This window comes from Salmo salar, chromosome 13 (genome assembly GCF_965601325.2).
Source record: "Salmo salar chromosome 13, fSalSal1, whole genome shotgun sequence".
Classification (NCBI taxonomy): domain Eukaryota; kingdom Metazoa; phylum Chordata; class Actinopteri; order Salmoniformes; family Salmonidae; genus Salmo; species Salmo salar.
Genome location: NC_138303.1, coordinates 54,441,843 through 54,462,740, shown reverse-complemented (window position 1 = coordinate 54,462,740; position 20,898 = coordinate 54,441,843). Strand labels below are relative to the sequence as shown.

Genomic DNA, 20,898 nt, shown 5'->3' with positions numbered 1-20,898 from the left:
TAGGTTGTCTGTCAATGAATGAACTGCCAGTTTGAGTACTGGTCTGAAGCAGGTTTTTCTGTAGGATCAGGGCTGGGTAATATATTGTGAATGACGGTATGGATCCACATACCGCGAATGGATTTTTACAGTACCGTCTATTAAGGTATTTTCATACAGTGTTTTAAAAAAGTATAACTTCTACGAATTGGACTACTTCACCAAAGATATTTATAACTAACCCAAGATCGTTTACAGTGGGAGAAAATTAAGCGTTATGGTCAGAACAAGCAAGGAGGTGGACAAAGCCAAGCATGAGCTAGCAAGATCCTATTGGCGCATTGTAGCATATTTCCGTTAGGGAATGCCTCCTTCTGAAATGTGCACAATCTCAATTCGACCTTGCACTCCTGCTAAACAACAAAACAAATGTAAAACTTTGGCTAAGCATCAAGTCTCCAAAACGTAGTGCACTATATTCGTAACAGATTCTTGTAGCTTTGGTAACTGAAACATTTATTGAGATCAGATGTTTCATTGATGAAAACATTTGCAGAATGTCGGCCCACTTACACTCAGTTCCATCCTCTACCACAACCCTCGACTAGACTTCCTATCACTACCATAATTGGTGATGAGAAAACGTTCTAAACGGATGCTTCAGCTTTATAGCACCTGTGACGTGTCAGGGTAACCCTATCTGTCTGTGACTTCACTGTTAGTTTTATCCTTGTTTGGTTGAGAATAAAACCATCGGAATGGAGGTAGCCTATTAAAATCACTTACAGTTGAAGTCTGAAGTTTACATACACCTTAGCCAAATACATTTAAACTCAGTTTTTCACAATTCTTGACATTTAATCCTAGTAAAAATACCCTGTCTTAGGTCAGTTAGGATCACTTTATTTTAAGAATGAGAAATGTCAGAATTATAGTAGAGAGAATGATTTATTTCAGCTTTTATTTCTTTCATCACGTTCCCAGTGGGTCAGAAGTTTATATACACTCAATTAGTATTTGGTAGCGTTGCCTTTAAATTGTTTAACTTCGGTAAAACGTTTCGGGTAGCCTTCCACAAGCTTCCTACAATAAGCTGGGTGAATTTTGGCCCATTCCTCCTGACAGAGCTGGTGTAACTGAGTCAGGTTTGTAGGCCTCCTTGCTCGCACACGCCTTTTCAGTTTTGCCACAAATGTTTTTATAGGCTTGAGGTCAGGGCTTTGTGATGGCCACTCCAATAACCTGACTTTGTTGTCCTTAAGCCATTTTGTCACAACTTTGGAAGTATGCTTGGGTTCATTGTCTATTTGGAAGACCCATTTGTGACCAAGCTTTAACTTCCTGACTGATGTCTTGAGATGTTGCTTCAATATATCCACATAATTTTCTTCCCTCATGATGTAATCTATTTTGAAATGCACCAGTCCCTCCTGCAGCAAAGCACCCCCACAACATGGTGCTGCCACCCCTGTGCTTCACAGTTGGGATGGTGTTCTTCGGCTTGCAAGCAATCCCCCTTTTCCTCTAAACATAACGATGGTCATTATGGCCAAACAGTTCTATTTTGGTTTCATCGGACCAGAGGACATTTCTCCAAAAAGTACAATCTTTGTCCCCATGTGCAGTTGCAAACCGTAGTCTGGCTTTTTAAAGGCGGTTTTGGAGCAGTGGCTTCTTCCTTGCTGAGCGGCCTTTCAGGTTATGTCGATATAGGACTCGTTTTTACTGTGGATAGATACTTTTGTACCCGTTTCCTCCAGCATCTTCACAAGGTCCTTTGCTGTTGTTCTGGGATTGATTTGCACTTTTCGCACCAAAGTATGTTCATCTTTAGGAGACAGAACGTGTCTTCTTTCTGAGCGGTATGATGGCTGCGTCGTCCATGGTGTTTATACTTGCATACTATTGTTTGTACAGGTGAACGTGGTACCTTCAGATGTTTGGAAATTGCTCCCAAGGATGAACCAGACTTGAGGTCTACAATAGTTTTTCTGAGGTCTTGGCTGATTTCTTTAGATTTTTCTCATGATGTCAAGCAAGGAGGCCCTGAGTTTGAAGGTAGGCCTTGAAATACATCCACAGGTACACCTCCAATTGACTCAAATTATGTCAATTAGCCTATCAGAAGCTTCTACAGCCATGACATCATTTTCTGGAATTTTCCAAGCTGTTTTTAAAGGCACAGTCAACTTAGTGTATGAACTTCTGACCCACTGAAATTGTGAAACAGTGAATTATAATTGAAATAATCTGTCTGTAAACAATTGTTGGAAAAATGACTTTTCATGCAAAAAGTAGATGTCCTAACCGACTTGCCAAAACTATAGTTTGTTAAAAATACATTTGTGGAGTGGTTGAAAAACGAGTTTTAATGACTCCAACCTAAGTGTACGTAAACTTCCGACTTCAGCTGTAGGAATAATTTGTTGCCATCCTAAGGTCACGCACTACTCATAAAACATGAAGAACCTTTCTTCTTCAGAAACATACTGCTATACCGTCCCATAAAATGAATACTTAGCAAGAGAGTTGACAACCCATATTTAACACCACTGCAGACTTCCATTGAAAGTCAATAAGGGGAAGTTTGGAACCCAGAAGATCTCTCTAATAATTGGGCTCTACTCGCAGCAAGTTGACTGTTACTAGTAGGATGAGTGACATAGTGGTAAAGTCCGTTGTAAAAAACAGGGGCACGTACATTATTTTCTATTTAACCTTTATTTAACTAGGCAAGTCAGTTAAGAACAAATTATTATTTTACTATGACAACCTACCCTTGCCAAACCCTCCCCTAACCCGGACGACGCTGTGTCAATTGTTCACCGCCCAATGTGACTCCCAATTACGGCTGGTTGTGATACAACCCGGGATTGAACCAGGGTCTGTAGGGATGCCTCTAGCCCTGAGATGCAGTGCCTTAGACTGCTGTGCCACTCGGGACATCAAGGGTTGTTATGCACACTCATACACAGTCTAGACACACTAAGTGTTTTCTTGTATTGTGCGTGTCACCTTTCTGTGTCCCTACATTTCTGAACATGTACTAATAGGTTATTAGCGTAGAAAGAGCTTGGATTCTGGTTATGATTGGATTCTGGGGTTAGCAGCAATTAACAAAACATGAGAGAAAATAACTAGGCTCTTTCCAAGCATCAGTAGCCTGTTTTCATATGGAACTGAATTGCTGTTGGTGTTTTTTTTATTGAACTATAGTGTACTAGACGGAAATTGCATTTTATGTGGAGAGGTTTAATGGGTAGCTTACATGAAATTGATGAAATACAAAACAACACTTGCTGATATAAAAACCACATCAGTCAACCACAGGGAAAGAGCTGGGGATGCTTTAGGGGGGTTCCATGAACCTGTCAACATCCAGGCAGACAAGGACGGACCAAATCTGCCCTGACCTGAGGGAGGGAGAGTTTGAAGAATATTGAGGGAGGGAAGGATGGGGCAGAGATGGGTGGCGAGAGGGAGGAATAGAGGAAGCGGGAGGGAGGGGAGAGTCTTCCATGTGAGTTCCCCTGAGACGGGTCTGTTTTGATGAGCAGAATATGAAGCTAGCTTTCGCATGTGGCAGTCGTGAGGTAGGACAATCCCCCGCCCGCCTCAGCTTGACCCCACTATGACATCTCTCTCCTCCCTCCCAAATATCTGCTGAGAGGAACAGGAGCACTCCGTCTCCCTGCAAGGGGAGTGAAACCAGACTACTCAGCTTTTGGAGGAACATTCATTCATATTTAAAAGCCCATTGTACAAGTACATCAGGTTAGCATTTTCTTTTTGGTCTTAAAATCAGTTTTTCGTGTTGGGATTTTCGGAGTATTTCAGAGCTAAAAAATGGTCTGTCAATGGGGGACGTCTGTCGCGCTCAGGATATGGGATGCTGGCCACTGACCTCTCTGCCGTTGCTTATCCTCATAAACAAAGCAATGAAGTCTCAATAGAAAACAAATATACTGCACCACACACACACACACACACAATGTGGTGGTAGATGAATGGCCATCTGGCCACAGGAGCTGAGAGGGAGGGAGCATTTAAATGATGCATTCGCAATTATCTGATAGTCCTTTCAGCCCAGTGGGGGGTGATCCCCAAGTATTGTTAAGATGGGAGATTCTGTCAGTTTTAGAGATGACTATTTTCTGGTTACATGTGGTGCAGAGTGGGCAACCTAGTGCGTGTCCTTATTTCCTTTGACCATTTCCAGCCTTGTGTGTAGTGCGCGGCGTGTGACATTATAGCCCCCAACCCCCACCCAGCTGTTACAGCAGCCTATTATTTAGGTGTGTGTAGAAAAGGAAGCAGTCTATTGTGCGAGGTTATGCTGTCGACGTTCCTTTGGATCTCCAATAAACCTCTGGGCTGTGGTCAAATGTTTCATATGAGGCAACAGTATACAATGTCACCTTATTTGAATAATGATGTGTGCGAAGGGTACAGCAGTATAAATATCATAACCCCCCCCCCCCACATTTTTTAAACTTGAGTTTATTTAGTAAATATTTTCTTAACTCTTTTTCTTGAACTGCATTGTTGGTTAAGGACTTGTAAGTAAGCATTTCACGTTAAGGTCTACAGTATTCGGCTTATGTGACAAATACAATTTTATTTGAAGTAGGAGTGTAGATTTTTTTCCTGTAGAGTAGACCAAGCCTACAGGGAAATTAATGCATGAATTCTTTTTCGATTACATCTTGACGATTTATTTGTTCCAGTGTGTGTGTGTGTGTGTGTGTGTGTGTGTGTGTCATCGGTTTGTGTATTTAAAAAAATAAAACATTTATGGCCATGCACAATGACAGAATTACAATGTGAAAGTGTTTTGTTGCGCAATAAGACGTTCTAGCTCCATATCCCAGCCAGCTAAATGTGTCCTGCCTGCCTGCTTCAAAAGCGGTGGAGTTTTAGCTCAATTCCGCGTTGCTGTAGGGCACTATTCATGATTCATTGTCTCTCACTGCGGCCAAATGTGTCTCCCTTCTCAACCTGAATCCTTTTAGAGGGTTTGGTATGTATTTTTTATTTTTTTTCCACACAGCCAGGCACAGATGCTAGACCTAACGCTGTTGTGTTTTGTATTGTATCAGTAATGGTTTGAACTGTATAAGTCAGGGTGATGTGGTCATGGTAAAGAATTAAAATCCCCAGAGGACTTAAATTTTAACAATGGCTCACAGGTGTCAAATTGCTATTGTTGGCCACTGCTGGCCACTGTTTTTATAATCTGCTTTGAAGAGGAGTTTTAGGGGATGAGTTTAACATGGTGGGGCTATGAGGCTGTTTGATGAAACGCCTGAGGGAGAGGCTAGGGGATAGGAGTGACTATATAAGCCCCCCAGTGCTGTTTCCTGAGCCCCCCCCCCCCACCACACAAGCGCACACACACCCCTCCTTCTCACCCACTGTGTTCATCAAACAAAATTAATCAGTCTCATATTCTGAAGAAGAATAATCTCATGTTTTTTTTTTTTTATCCTGTCCTTCACCTCGCTGTCTCAATCTAATTCATCCCCCTTCCATTTTCAACTTTCTGACTCCACAGGCAGTTGTTGTCTGTCAGTCTTAGTGACGCTGTAGGTGGCTGGCGTTGGTGTTAGTCTGGTGTGACCTGTGGCTGGATAGATGTCAGAGCAGACCTTCCTTGGTGGTCTAAACTCACAGCACCTGTCTTGATGCCAAATTACATTTCTACTTTTGAGCATCAAACCATCCAGCACAAGGTGTAGTGAGCTGAGGTCATCACTCAATCAATGGCTTTCCACTGGCTGGGTCACGCTTCAGGGTTTTCCATGTGAACACAATGAATCATGTTATCTGATTAGCTGTCCATCTCATCAGGGCCGTGATGCCTTAGTTACAGCTCAGGCCAACAGAAAATGATGAGTAGAGGAATGGATGTTGGATTGGTTTGGTAGTGTTTCAGAGAGCCTGTTTTATTGATCTGACTCACACACTGCCTAGTGCTCTGCTGCTCGCTTTGGCTGAAAAGTTTAAATTGAAAAGAATCAAATCAAAGTTTATTTGTCACGTGTGCTGAATACAACAGGTGTAGATCTTACAGGCTCTAACCAATAGTGCAAAAAAGGTATTAGGTGAACAATGGGTAGGTAAAGAAATAAAACAGTAAAAAGACCGGCTACATACAGACACCGGTTAGTCAGGCTTATTGTGGTAGTATGTACATGTAGATATGGTTAAAGTGACTATGCATATATGATGAACAGAGAGTAGCAGTAGCGTAAAAGAGGGGTTGGCGGGTGGTGGGTGGGACACAATGCAGATAGCCCTGTGAGCCAATGTGCGGGAGCACTGGTTGGTCAGCCCAATTGAGGTAGTATGTACATGAATGTATAGTTAAATTGACTATGCATATATGATAAACAGAGTAGCAGCATCATTATAAAGAGGGGTTGGGGGGGGGGGGCACAGTCAATGACTTTGACAATTTTTAGGGCCGTCCTCTGACACCGCCTGGTGTAGAGGTCATGTATGGCAGGCAGCTTAGCCCCAGTGATGTACTGGGCCGTACGCACTACCCTCTCTAGTGCCTTGCGGTCAGAAGCCGAGCAATTGCCATACCAGGCAGTGATGCAACCAGTCAGGATGCTCTCGATGTTGCAGCTGTAGAACCTTTTGAGGATCTCAGGACCCATGCCAAATTTTTTTAGTTTCCTGAAGGGGAATGGGCTTTGTCGTGCCCGCTTCACGACTGTCTTGGTGTGTTTGGACCATTCTAGTTTGTTGTTGATGTGGACACCAAGGAACTTGAAGCTCTCAACCTGCTCCACTACAGCCCCATCGAGAATGGGGGGGTGCTCGGGTCCTCCTTTTCCTGTAGTCCACAATCATCTCCTTAGTCTTGGTTACGTTGTTATTCTGACACCACCCGGCCAGGTCTCTACCCTCCTCCCTATAGGCTCTCTCGTCATTGTCGGTGATCAGGCCACACTGTTGTGTTGTCTGCAAACTTAATGATGGTGTTGGAGTCGTGCCTGACCATGCAGTCGTGAGTGAACAGGGAGTACAGGAAGGGACTGAGCACGCACCCCTGGGGAGCTCCAGTGTTGAGGATCAGTGTGGCAGATGTTGCTACCTACCCTCACCACCTGGGGGCGGCCCGTCAGAAAGTCCAGGATCTGGTTGCACATTTAACATGTTGATGGAAATTTGGTAGAACTTTCCCTGCATTAAAGTCTCCGGCCACTAGGAGCGCCGCCTCTGGGTGAGTGGTTTCCTGTTTGCTTATTTCCTTATACAGCTGACTGAGTGCGGTCTTAGTGCCAGCATCTGTCTGTGGTGGTAAATAAACAGCCACGAAAAGTATAGCTGAGAACTCTCTAGGCAAGTAGTGTGGCCTGCAATTTATCACAATATACTCTACTTCAGGCGAGCAAAATCTAGAGACTGCCTTAGATTTCGTGCACCAGCTGTTGTTTACAAATATGCACAGACTGCCCCCCCCTCGTCTTACCGGAGTGTGCTGTTCCATCTTTCCGGTGCAGCGTATATCCCGCTAGCTGAATATCCATGTCGTCATTCAGCCATGATTCCGTGAAACAGGATATTACAGTTTTTGATGTCCCGTTGGTAGGATAATCGTGATCGTACCTCGTCTAGTTTATTGTCCAAGGATTGCACGTTGGCGAGTAGTATTGATGGTAACGGCAGCTTTCCCACTCGCCTTTTCCAGATCCAGACCAGGCATCCGGCTCTTTGTCCTCTGTACCTGCGTTACTCCCATTCAGCATTGTTCACACCTTAAGCCAGCCCCACCCATCTTTTTAAGGATTCACTTGAGGTCATGTGCTGAACAGTGAGTAGTGTAGTAAAGATTAAGACTAAAAGTAGTAGCCTACAATAAGGAAAAATTCCAGGTAAATATTAGATGATGCTTAACCAGACATACTTGTCTAAATTTGAGTCATTTGAAAGAAATGCTATAACCCCCAGCCACATCTTGCTAAGTGGATGGGTCTCCACAGGTGTAAACGGTACAGCCAAATGGTTACTTGTACAGTAGCAATAACAGAAAAATTTAAATATAAATAAAATAATATACAGTATGTATAAGAACAATATCAGTTATAGATGAGGTAGTTATATGCATACAATCAGGGGTAAAGTGGCTGAGCAGAAGGATACAAAAAAAATAGTAGCAGCAACGTATGGCGTGTGTATTAGGAGAGTCATTTGAATCGAGGCACTGCAGATAGTGCTGATGACTGGTCTGTCCGAACCACCCATGACAAGGGAATCTATATTTGGAGAGCCTGTTTCTGTCCTGCCCTTGACTTTGGTGCAGGGCATGTGATGTCCATAGCCTCTTCGTCGCAAAACTCCATGATCTTCTCAAAAACATAAGTTTGTCTAGCTGTGTCCAGTCCAGGTGGTGCTTGTACAGGCAGACCATCTATGGGAGGAATGATGTCGGCGTTGCGCAGCATTTGAAACCTGGTCCCGACTGAGGTCGAACGCTCCTTGGCGACAACACCACCAGGCTCCAGATTATTGAAGCTGTAAAACAGGAAATAACCAAAACAATGTAGAAGACATTACAGCCTTGCATGACATCAATTCACCTCCCAAGTTTAGATAAGAATAACCTCTTACAATGCAATGAAAATGATATTCATCTGAAGTGCTGGTACTGCTTGAACTGTGGCAGCAGCCTGAAGTACTGAGTCAGGTGTTGTTGCCAGCCATAGCTTTCCACTAGCACCGTACCATCCTCCAGTCCAACTAGCTGTGGGATGTTGACCCCTGTCACAGTGTTGTCCTTCACAACACCAGCAATCTCAGACAAAGTGTTCACTCTGGTCTTTCTGAAGCGCTGCTTGATGAGGCTGAAGCACCAGTCGGGGGGAAAACCTGTGCATGGTCTGCCAGGCACAATACCAGAGCACAAACTAGTTATTGTTTTGGCCACTGCCGTTATCACTATTCAGGTCCACATGTGTTTCCCCAACTCCGTAGTTGGTGACTGCGCTGCTGCCTTTGCTGGATCACATGCCTTCGTCAATCAAGTAGTTGTGGTATTCCTTTACAGCAGACCCCAAACAAGCCACACTTGCAAGGAGTTAAAAAGTAGATGGGACCTGGCTGCATAGGGAAGGAAGGATAGTGCACCTGCAAACAACAAAAAAACATTAAGATAAGTTAGTGGAAAGAAGATGTAACGTAAAATGTAATCATTTTTTTATGCATAGTTATCAGGTAAGTTTCACTTACCTACAAATGAGCGGCAGTACTGCATACAGAAACATCATCCTGGAACCAGAATATGCTCTGTATGCTGTGCGTATGTGATAAGTAAGATCCAGAAATACACAGGCCAATTTAATTCCACTATATTAACCTATAAGCATGACTGTCCAAATGTATTTTCGTTAAATAACAGATTGATGTGTGTGTTAGGGATGTTAACAGTTAATCTAACACACACATCAATCTATCTCCCTCCCTAGTGCTCTCCTCTGCTCCTCTCTTTGACTGAAAAAGTAGAAATTTAATTGTAGAGTTGATTGAATTATCTTATGTTATTGACTATCCTCACAGAGGCATTGCCTTAAAAGCTTACTTCCTCTCAGAATATACTGCAGAAGAGATGCAGAGGTAAGGCTTAGCATAATCACAGAATGTAATGAAGTGACTTATTATTCATTTCTTTTCACCACCAGCCCCTTATCTGAGGCAGTGGTGTGAGGTGTTAAGCGAGTGTGTGACTGATGCCACAGCCAGCCCTACAGGCAGCTCTCAGCTGACCTACTTTGGATCCATGGGAAGAGAAAAGTAGAACGAGGCTCTAGAACTTCCTCTCTCTCACTCGCTCTCTGTCTCTCTCGACACACACAATTACCTCACCAGACATGCCACCAGGGGTCTTTTCACAGTCCCCAGGTCTAGAACAAATTCAAGGAAACATACAGTATTATAGAGAGCCATGATTGCATGGAACTCCCTTCCATCTCGTATAGCGCAAGTGAACAGCAAACCTGGTTTCAAAAAACAAATAACGCAACACCTCACGGAACAAAGCCTCTTCCCCATGTGACCTACTTGTTGTGTGTAACTGATAGATGCGCACACACACGCACACTACATGTTAATGTTTTTAAAGTATTTTGTCTGTTTTTTTGTTATGTTTCAGAACCCAGTGAGACTAGCTGTCACCATTGGTGTCAGCTAATGGGGATCCTAATCAAATTAAAACTTGTCTCCCTTCTCTCTTCTCCCTCTTGTCTCTTCTCTCACTTTTGCTCATCTCTCTTTCATCTTTCCTCTGTCTCCTCTCTTTTCTGTCGATTTTCTTCTGCCTCTCCCCTCTATATCTCTCCTCTGTCTCTCTTGCTGCTCTGTCTCTCTCTGGCCTCCCCTGCTGCTCCACTGCTTTCCCTACACATTTGTGATGCACTACTTATTTATCAAACTTTTTTACACCACAACCAGTTCCTGTTAGATTTGACAAAAGTTTTCAGAACTGTATTTAAATGTAAATGAAATGAAAAATGACCAGTTAGTTGCCTTTTTGAAAATGTTACATTTCACACACTCAGTGGTCTTTTTCAATATTTTGGTGGTATTCTCGTTGAGCAGTTCCCAAACTAGAAATTTTAAATGATGATTGAGAATCCTCCTGGTGTATCGACCCCACCCTTCGTCATCGTACATAACTAGTTCCCGGCTGCGCCTCACAAAAGGACAGTTTGAAATGCGGCAATTAAGATTATTATTTTTTATTACAATGTGTGCATAGGCTCTAGTTGCTTTATCGGAATAGCCTGACTTTTTTTTCCAGCTCAGATTTACTTGAGGCATACAACGCAACATACGAATATGTGTACTGTTAAACCCTTAATAACCATAGCCTCTAGCCTGGGAGTTGGGCCCTTCAGATCAGTATCGCCATACATGCTGTCCTGTTCTCTTCCCGTGATTTACAAACCCCTTATTATATGATTCACTCTGCTTTCAAAACATCAGGGGATAGGATATGCTTGTCTCTGGGTTGTACGGCACCATCATTTTCAGGTAAGAGTCCCGCCCACACAGTCTCCAATGTAATTCATTGCTGGAGCTTGTAGGTGTTGGCACGTACAAGCTATACCGAGACCTTAAAGGCTTAGCAATTTTTCTATTTTCTCCAACAGTGATTATTCTGAACAGTGTTTTTAAATGAGTCTTTTTTTGTTGTTGTTATTTAACCAGTCCTCTTACATAGTCTAGTCTTTGTGGGTTCATAATATACATTTCAATCACCTCGTCCTATGACTTAACCCTTAATGGCAGACATCAGTACAGTCTAGCCAACCCCACATGTGCCAGGGTGGGGGTGAGTGAATGTCTTATGGCAGTCACAAGGTTTGTGTTGTGAGACATTCAATTGGTCACGTTCCAGGTTGTCTTTTTGCAGCCCATATCAGAAGATTGCTGTAGCATATCAATGTGGTTCCTGAAAAGTCAAACACTTCTCTTGCCATTTTTAGATCTGCAGGCCTGCAATAAAGACAACCTGAAACCTACCATTCCATTGTGTTTGCCCAGATGTGGAGACTACAGACTTTTTGTTGGGCTGTAAGAGGTAGATTAGGTTTGTCTGATGATAAAGTAGATAAAACCAAAAGTTTATCACTCTCATTTGGAATATCCCTGAGGGATGGTGACTTGACACGTTCCTCCTGTATACCCCATCCCAGCAGTTCAGATGAAATCCCCTGGCCCCTGAATGCACACACATACACCCTTCACCCCCAATGACCTGTGAGCTCAGGATGAATGGCCTGTCTCTCTGTTTCCTAGTGTAATAAATCTTCCACGCACAAACACTGTTCTGCCTCATAATAATTAACACGTTACAGAGCCCTTTGTATGCTTGGCCATTCACTTGCACATATGGTGATGTTTGGTGCAACAACACCAGGCCATTTGTCTGGAAGAAAATAACTGGTAGTGTGTGTGTGCATGTTTTCCTACACTATCAGGACCAGAATGTCCTGACAAGTCACCATAATGTTTCGATATGCTAACAAAACAAACATTTTGAAAAGTCTGGACTTTTTTCCATGTCCTGAATTTGTTAAAATGCTAATTTAGGCTTAAGTGTTAGGTTTAGGGTTCGAAAAATTTGATTTTGACCTACCGAGTGGCGCAGCGGTCTAAGGCACTACATGTTTGTTTCTTCCGACACATTGGTGCAGCTGGCTTTCGGGTTAAGCTGGCGGGTGTTTAAGTAGCGCCGACAGGTGGGTCCTGTTTCGGAGGACGCATGACTTCGCCTCTCCTGAGCCGGTTGGAGTTGCTGCGATGAGACAAGATTGAAATTGGTAAGAAAAAGGGGATTTTGACTAGGATTTTGAATGGGAATCCATTTTTACTCCCTAAAAAGTCCTGAAAATGTACATTTAAAAAAAGCTGTGTATGTGTGTTGGCAGTTGAATAATTGAGGATTCTGTATGGAGGAAAGGTTTAAGTTCTCTCCCAATGTGTTCTCCAACTCAATTTTTTTTAAGTCTCAGTGCCGTTATCCTTGTAAGGTATTGAAAACGTGTGTCAATCATTTTGAAATAGGACAGTGTGGTTAGATAAAGGAGAGTCTTGTCTTTAAAATGGTGTAAAATAGTAATATTTTCGAGGAATTTATACTTCACGCCACACCCTATCATTGGATATTGGAGCGGTGTTCCGCTAGCGGAACATCTAGATGTAAGAGGTTAATGTTTTCGACAGTTTACTAAAAAAATTTGCTGCTGAGTTTAGAACCACCTGAGTTTTACATTTAACCTTTTATTTAACTAGGCAAGTCAGTTAAGAACAAATTATTATTTACAATGACGGCCAAACCCGGACGACGCTGGGCCAATTGTGCGCCGCCCAACGTGACATCCAATCACATCCGGATGTGATACAGCCTGGATTCAAACCAGGGACTGTAGTGACGCCTCTTGCGTGCCTTAGACCGCTGCGCCACTCGGGAGCCCAAGTCAGCACAAAGACAACAGGAGCACTGCCTCCGCTATTCCAGCACTATTTCAACTTAAACCTTTAAACATCATCAAATCAACAATGCTATATATGCTTAGATTAATACACTGAAAACAAACTTAAAGATACCAATGTGAGTGTTTACTAGCCTGAGTTACAATACTCTACACCACCATACATTTTTTACATCGTGAATTTTGCAAACATTCAAATTAATTGTGTGTTTGTTGTAGGTTTACCTTGACCTGTTAGTTTTGATAGCTGTGTAATTCTCTCTGACAAGTTGAGAATTCCCTGTCAAGTAGACACACGGAAGCTTAGCTAGCCTAGCCTGTAGCCTCAAATGGAGGACTCTAACAAATGTTTTCAGCACTGCAGGAGCATATAGTTATTTTGCATTATTCCAGGACAATGTGGACCACCCGGACTTTCAATGTAGCAACTGTTTGCTTGCAGAGGACTACAGGGGCGACGTGGCTACTCTTAGCAAACAAGTAGAAAACATACACAAGCTACTGGGGAATGCACACTCGCCTACTTTTTTCTTTCTCTTCTACCCCAGTAGCCGGACGCCGCTCTGGCGTGGTGGAAGTGTCGCCGCTCTCCATGGCCGACTGGTCGGTGCTCTGCAGGGATCACTCCCAAAATGGGTCTCCCCCTACCCTGGAGAATGGAGTTAGTAGGATGCTTCTGGATGACTTGGTGGATGTTACTGTTCTCGATCCTACCAACCAGTCATGGAGATATGTCACTCTCAGTGGAAGTCGAAAACAGTGACCATTGGCAACGGGGGCCTCCTTGCCATGTCTCCCTGTGTCTCAGTTGGTAGAGCATGGTGTTTGCAATGCCAGGGTTGTGGGTTCGATTCCCACGGGGGGCCAGTAAGGGGAAGAAAAAAAATGTATGAAATTAATTGAAATGTATGCATTCACTACTGTAAGTCGCTCTGGATAAGAGCATCTGCTAAATGACTAAAATGTAAATGTAAAATGTTAAGCCTGTGGCAGTAACAAAATTTCGTCAGCTGGTGATTGTCAAGCAAATAACTGTCGGTCTCACAGTAATTGACCGTTAATTAACATAAACACATTTAGTGTCTCCTGGCTTCCACAAAAAATCCCTGTAATATAGCCTACACCTTCACAATGAATGTATTTATTTTAGACAGGTCTAAAGAAGCATGATATGATTTTATTTTATTTTTTGTCTATTTCAGAAGAACAGAATAGAATACTCTTGAGTAATCCTTATGTTAGGTCCTGATCTGGCTATGCCAAATGCCTGTGGGCTACACTAGTTAATTTAGCAGACAAGATTTGCTTAGAATTCTATGGCATTATCTTATAGTATAAAAAATACAATTGAACAAAGTTTAATAAAATGTCAATATTTTCTACGAACGATTTGAGGGGGTGTGCACATGCAGCTATTCTTTGTTGAGCGGTTAACAAAGAAATAGGTACTCATGTTATTCATGTAACTTTAGTTGTTCTACAAACGTTGGGCTATATGTTTTGATTATTAGATTGGAAGGCTGTATGATGTGACTCTAAGGATGATTTGAAAAAAGTTGCTTGAAAGGCATGAGCTCTGCTTTGTATTTTTGCGCAGGCTGTACAGTCGTGGCCAAAAGTTTTGAGAATGATGCAAATATTAATTTCCACAAAGTTTGCTGCTTCAGTGACTTGAAATATTTTTGTCAGATGTTACTATGGAATACTGAAGTATAATTACAAGCATTTCATAAGTGTCAAAGGCTTTTATTGACAATAAAATGAAGTTGATGCAGAGAGTCAATATTTGCAATGTTGACCCTTCTTCTTGTTCAAGACCTCTGCAATCCGCCCTGGCATGCTGTCAATTAACTTCTGGGCCACATCCTGACTGATGGCAGCCCATTCTTGCATAATCAATGCTTGGAGTTTGTCAGAATTTGTGGGTTTTTGTTTGTCCACCCGCCTCCTGAGGATTGACCACAAGTTCTCAATGGGATTAAGGTCTGGGGAGTTTCCTGGCCATGGACCCAAAATATCGATGTTTTGTTCCCCGAGTCACTTAGTTGTCACTTTTGCCTTATGGCAAGGGGCTCCATCATGCTAGAAAAGGCATTGTTCGTCACCAAACTGTTCCTGGATGGTTGGGAGAAGTTGCTCTCGAAGGTTGTGTTGGTACCATTCTTTATTCATGGCTGTGTTCTTAGGCAAAATTGTGAGTGAGCCCACTCCCTTGGCTGAGAAGCAACCCCACACATGAATAGTCTCAGGATGCTTTACTGTTGGCATGACACAGGACTGATGGTAGCGCTCACCTTGTCTTCTCCGGACAAGCTTTTTTCCGGATGCCCCAAACAATAGGAAAGGGGATTCATCAGAGAAAATGACTTTACCCCAGTCCTCAGCAGTCCAATCCCTGTACCTTTTGCAGAATATCAGTCTGTCGCTGATGTTTTTCCTGGAGAGAAGTGGCTTCTTTGCTGCCCTTCTTGACACCAGGCCATCCTCCAAAAGTCTTCGCCTCACTGTGCGTGCAGATGCACTCACACCTGCCTGCTGCCATTCCTGAGCAAGCTCTGTACTGGTGATCCCGCAGCTGAATCAACTTTAGGAGACGGTCCTGGCGCTTGCTGGACTTTCTTGGGCACCCTTCACAACAATTGAACCCCTCTCCTTGAAGTTCTTGATGATCCGATAAATGGTTGATTTAGGTGCAATCTTACTGGCAGCAATATCCTTGCCTGTGAAGCCCTTTTAGTGCAAAGCAATGATGACGGCACGTGTTTCCTTGCAGGTAACCATTGTTGACAGAGGAAGAACAAATGATTCCAAGCACCACCCTCCTTTTGAAGCTTCCAGTCTGTTATTCAACTCAATCAGTATGACAGAGTGATCTCCAGCCTTGTCCTCGTCAACACTCACACCTGTGTTAACCTCTCTAGGGTCGGCGGGACGAAATCGTCCCACCTACGTAACAGCCAGTGGAATCCTGTGGCGCGTTATTCAAATACCTTAGAAATGCTATTACTTCAATTTCTTAAACATATGACTATTTTACACCATTTTAAAGACAAGACTCTCGTTAATCTAACCACACTGTCCGATTTCAAAAAGGCTTTACAACGAAAACAAAACATTAGATTATGTCAGCAGAGTACCCAGCCAGAAATAATCAGACACCCATTTTTCAAGCTAGCATATAATGTCACAAAAACCCAGAAGACAGCTAAATGCAGCACTAACCTTTGATCTTCATCAGATGACACACCTAGGACATTGTTATACAATACATGCATGTTTTGTTCAATCAAGTTCATATTTATATCAAAAACCAGCTTTTTACATTAGCATGTGACGTTCAGAACTAGCATACCCCCCCGCAAACTTCCGGTGAATTTACAAAAAATGTACTAAATTACTCACGATAAACGTTCACAAAAAGCATAACAATTATATTAAGAATTATACATACAGAACTCCTCTATGCACTCGATATGTCCGATTTTAAAATAGCTTTTCGGTGAAAGCACATTTTGCAATATTCTCAGTAGATAGCCCGGCATCACAGGGCTAGCTATTTAGACACCCAGCAAGTTTAGCACTCACCCAAGTCAGATTTACTATAACAAAAATGTTATTACCTTTGGTGTTCTTCGTCAGAATGCACTCCCAGGACTTCTACTTCAATAACAAATGTTGGTTTGGTCCCAAATAATCCATTGTTATATCCAAACAGCGGCGTTTTGTTCATGCGTTCAAGGCACTATCCGAAAGGGTAAAGAAGGGTGACGAGCACAGCGCATTTCGTGACAAAAAAATTCTAAATATTCCATTACCGTACTTCGAAGCATGTCAACCGCTGTTTAAAATCAATTCTTATGCCATTTTTCTCGTAAAAAAGCGATAATATTCCGACCGGCAATCTGCGTTTAGGTAAAAAGAGGAAAGAAAATAAAGCACGGGGTCGACTCGTGCACGCGCCTAAGCCCATTGTCCTCTGATCGGCCACTTGCCAAACGCGCAAATGTGTTTCAGCGTGGGGCTGCCTCGATATCATTCAGCTTTTTCCCGGGCTCTGAGAGCCTATGGGAGCCGTAGGAAGTGTCACGTTACAGCAAAGATCCTCAGTCTTCAATAAACAGAGACAAGAAGAACAAGATCTTGTCAGAGAGGGCACTTCCTGTAAGGACTCTTCTCAGGTTTTTGTCTGCCATATGAGTTCTGTTATACTCACAGACACCATTCAAACAGTTTTAGAAACTTTAGGGTGTTTTCTATCCAAAGCCAATAATTATATGCATATTCTAGTTTCTGGGCAGGAGTAGTAACCAGATTAAATCGGGTACGTTTTTTATCCGGCCGTGTCAATACTGCCCCCTACCCCCAACAGGTTAACGAGAGAATCACTGACATGATGTCAGCTGGTCCGTTTGTGGCAGAGCTGAAATGCCGTGGAAATGTTGATTTGGGGACACAATTCATTTGAATGGCAAAGAGGGACTTTGCAATTCATCTGATCATGCTTCATAACATTCTGGAGTATATGCAAATTGCCATCATACAAACTGAGGCAGCAGACTTTGAAAAATAATATTTGTGTCATTCTCAAAACTTTTTTGGCCACAACTGTATACACCACTGCCTTCCCTCCACGTCCTCACCAGGCTCTCAACAGAAGGCTCCGGTTGTCACCAGCCTCCTGACTGCTTATATCAGGTTGGAAAAAAACACTGACTAGGCAGCTTAATTGTAATTCAGATAATTGTATTGGATCGTTCCACCAAGTACTGTAACCTGGTTAACAAAACAGTTTCACCTAATTTTAACACTGTCATAAAGAGCACATGTTCAACTTAACATGTTTTCCTATCTCAAGAGGTTAAATAAAAAACATGACTATATTGCCAAGTAAAGTAACAGGGTTGATTGTAACAGGTTGGCAATTTCATCTTAAATCTTCCATGAATCCCCTTTTGACTGATTAAAAAAATAAATAATAATAATTATGAATCCGTAATCACATTAAATAAATAGTCACCAGAAATGACTTTGTTCATGCAACATAATAACTAGGGCTTTACAATGATTGTGAAAACTTGGAGAAATGTTGGGGTTCAAATCTTCCTAAAAGTCAGAGGGACATGACAAAATGCTCAGTTTTAGCACTTTAGCAAGTCTTTATTCATATTTAAAAAAATCTGATTTATTGATTTCCGTGTGGTCTATATTAAAGGGCACTTCCTTTAACATAACAGGCTTTTAAAATGCAATATTTGTGCACAATTTCTACTTAAAATGAAAGGGACACAAAATGCACTCATTTTGTGGAATGGCCCATTTAGCAATCACGCAGAGAATTGAGACTCCCTCGCTCTCATCTCACATGTGAGTTAATTTGACAAATTAAACCAGTTGTTATTAGCTAGCTGGGGGAGTCAGAGGGGTGAAAATGACGTAGTGGTAGGAAATGAGGAGAGTGTAAGGGTTAGGTGAAGAAAGTAAGGGAGGGAGGGGGAGAGAGATTGGGGAATTCTTTTTTTTTTTTTTTTTTTTCAATAGTGGAGGGCATCCCAAGGACAAGGGAATCACGACCACCCAACACATTATGAAGGAGCATCGAGGATAAACAGCAGATGGAGAAGAACATGACAGTGTCTAAAGGAGTAGAATGTTCCTGAAACAGAGCGAGCCGGGTCCCTAAAGCATATTCTGCCTGGCTGAGCAGCAGGGAGACTGGGACTGGAGGAGTTGCCAGGACCATCAATCTGAGACATGCCAGACAGGAGCTCCAGACAACAGAGGACACACCACTCGGAGTGTGCCTCAGAGCCTTGGAGAGGAACGGGGAATGTCATCTCTTCCTTTACTGTGTCATAACATACAAATCGGCAATGTGTTTTTCAAAAAGAATCTTAACAATAAGGTTTCTTATCTTGAGAAGATTCCCTCTTATAATAACAGCCAAACAGACATGTGCAGTATTGCAATGATGTGCAAGTACAATCAGATCAATTATACGAATATTCCCAGATAATATATATTTTTTTTACAACCCAGCCACCTCCTCAGCTCAGGGTCACATATAGCTAGTGCAAATGACATTCAGAAAAGCTATTTCAGTAACACGGGCCACCCTCCATTCCCTCAGCCCACTCAGTGTTTCTCATTGTGTAGGAGATTAGCAATAATCATAGGTCCCATCTCTCTGAGCGTCGAGAGGGTAGGTTCCTAGCGCCACTGAAATGTCTGAGGGCAGGGAGTCAAACCTCAGAGGAACAGAGGAGACCGACTGACCCAGAGCCTGTCTGGGAGCCTGAGGTCCGAGGTGGGAGTACAAGATGCATGTAATGAGGCCAACACTACACAGAGAGAGAAGAGGAGGAGGGAGAAAGAGATGGAGTGGGGTGAAGAGAGAAATGAGAGAGCGAGATACAGTGCATTCGGAAAGTATTCAGACCCCTTCCCTTTTTCCACATTTTGTTACGTTACAGCCTTATTCTAAAATGTACCATGACAGTTTACAATCCAGGGTTACTCCAAGCAGTGTAGTCACCTCAAATTGCTCAATTTCCACATTATTCATTACAAGATTTAGTTGAGGTTTAGTGAATGATTTATTCCAAATACAATGCTTTTAGTTTTAGAAATATTTAGGACTAACTTTTTTGCCACCCATTCTGAAACTGACTGCCGCTCTTAAGTGTTGCAGTGATTTCACTCACTGTGGTAGCTGACGTGTATAGTGTTGAGTCATTCGCATACATGGACACACAGGCTTTACTCAGAGCCAGTGGTAGGCCATTAGTAAGATTTTAAAAAGTAAGGGGCTAGACAGCTGCCTATATGGATTATGTTGGGGAGGTTTTCATTATAAGAACACCCTCTGTGTTCTGTTAGACAGGTAACCTGTATATAGGCCGCAACACCGCCCCCACTGCCATTTATGTATTTTCTGTAGATGCTATAGCCATGTATTGCTACCAATGTATCAAAGATATTATCGAAGTGAGTTTCAGAGATAATCCAAATATGTATGTCATCTGTTACTAGCAAATGTGATTTCTTGAACCTTGTTTCTTAGGCTACATATGTTAATGTGAGCTATTTTTAGCACTCTTCTGAGATGCGTGATTATTTCTATTGCTTTACACTCGGAAGCTTATCAAAAGAAGACATGAAAATATTATTTATGTTTGAGCTGATAGTGCAGGGTGAGCTGCACACAGTGGACTTCCTACTGTCATCATGAAGTGCTTTGAGAGACTAGTCAAGGATCATATCACCTTACCTGCCACCCTAGACCCACTTAATTTTCTACATTTTAGTCATTTAGCAGATGCTCTTATCCAGAGCGACTTACAGTAGTGAATTCATACATTTCATTCCCGTACTGGTCCCCCGTGGGAATCGAACCCACAACCCTGGCGTTGCAAACACCATGCTCTACCAACTGAGCCACACGGGACTTCAATTTGCATACCGCCCCAATAGGTCCACAGACGATGCAATCGCCATCACACTGCACACTGCCCTATCCCATCTGGAAAGAGGAATACCTATGTAAGAAAGCTGTTCATTGACTACAGCTCAACATTCAACACATTTACATTTACGTCATTTAGCAGACGCTCTTATCCAGAGCGACTTACAACACCAGAGTACCCTCCAAACTCATCATTAAGCTTGAGGCCCTGGGTCTCAACCCCGCCCTATGCAATTGGGTCCTGGACTTTCTGACGGGCCACCCCCAGGTGGTGAAGGTAGGAAACATCTCCACTTCGCTGATCCTCAACACTGGGGCCCTACAAGGTTGCGTGCTCAGCCCCCTCCTGTACTCCCTGTTCACCCGTGACTGCATGGCCATGCACGCCTCCAACTCGATCATCAAGTTTGCAGACGACACAACTATAGTGGGCTTGATTAACAACAACGACGA

At 42.7% G+C, this 20,898-nt stretch overlaps 1 protein-coding gene across 9 annotated transcripts in view; it reads left to right on the top strand.

Moving 5' to 3' along the window:
- LOC106567401 (peripheral-type benzodiazepine receptor-associated protein 1) overlaps window positions 1–20,898 on the top strand; it is a 196,810-nt gene that overhangs the window by 24,833 nt on the left and 151,079 nt on the right. The gene's annotated exons all lie outside the window — the stretch shown is intronic.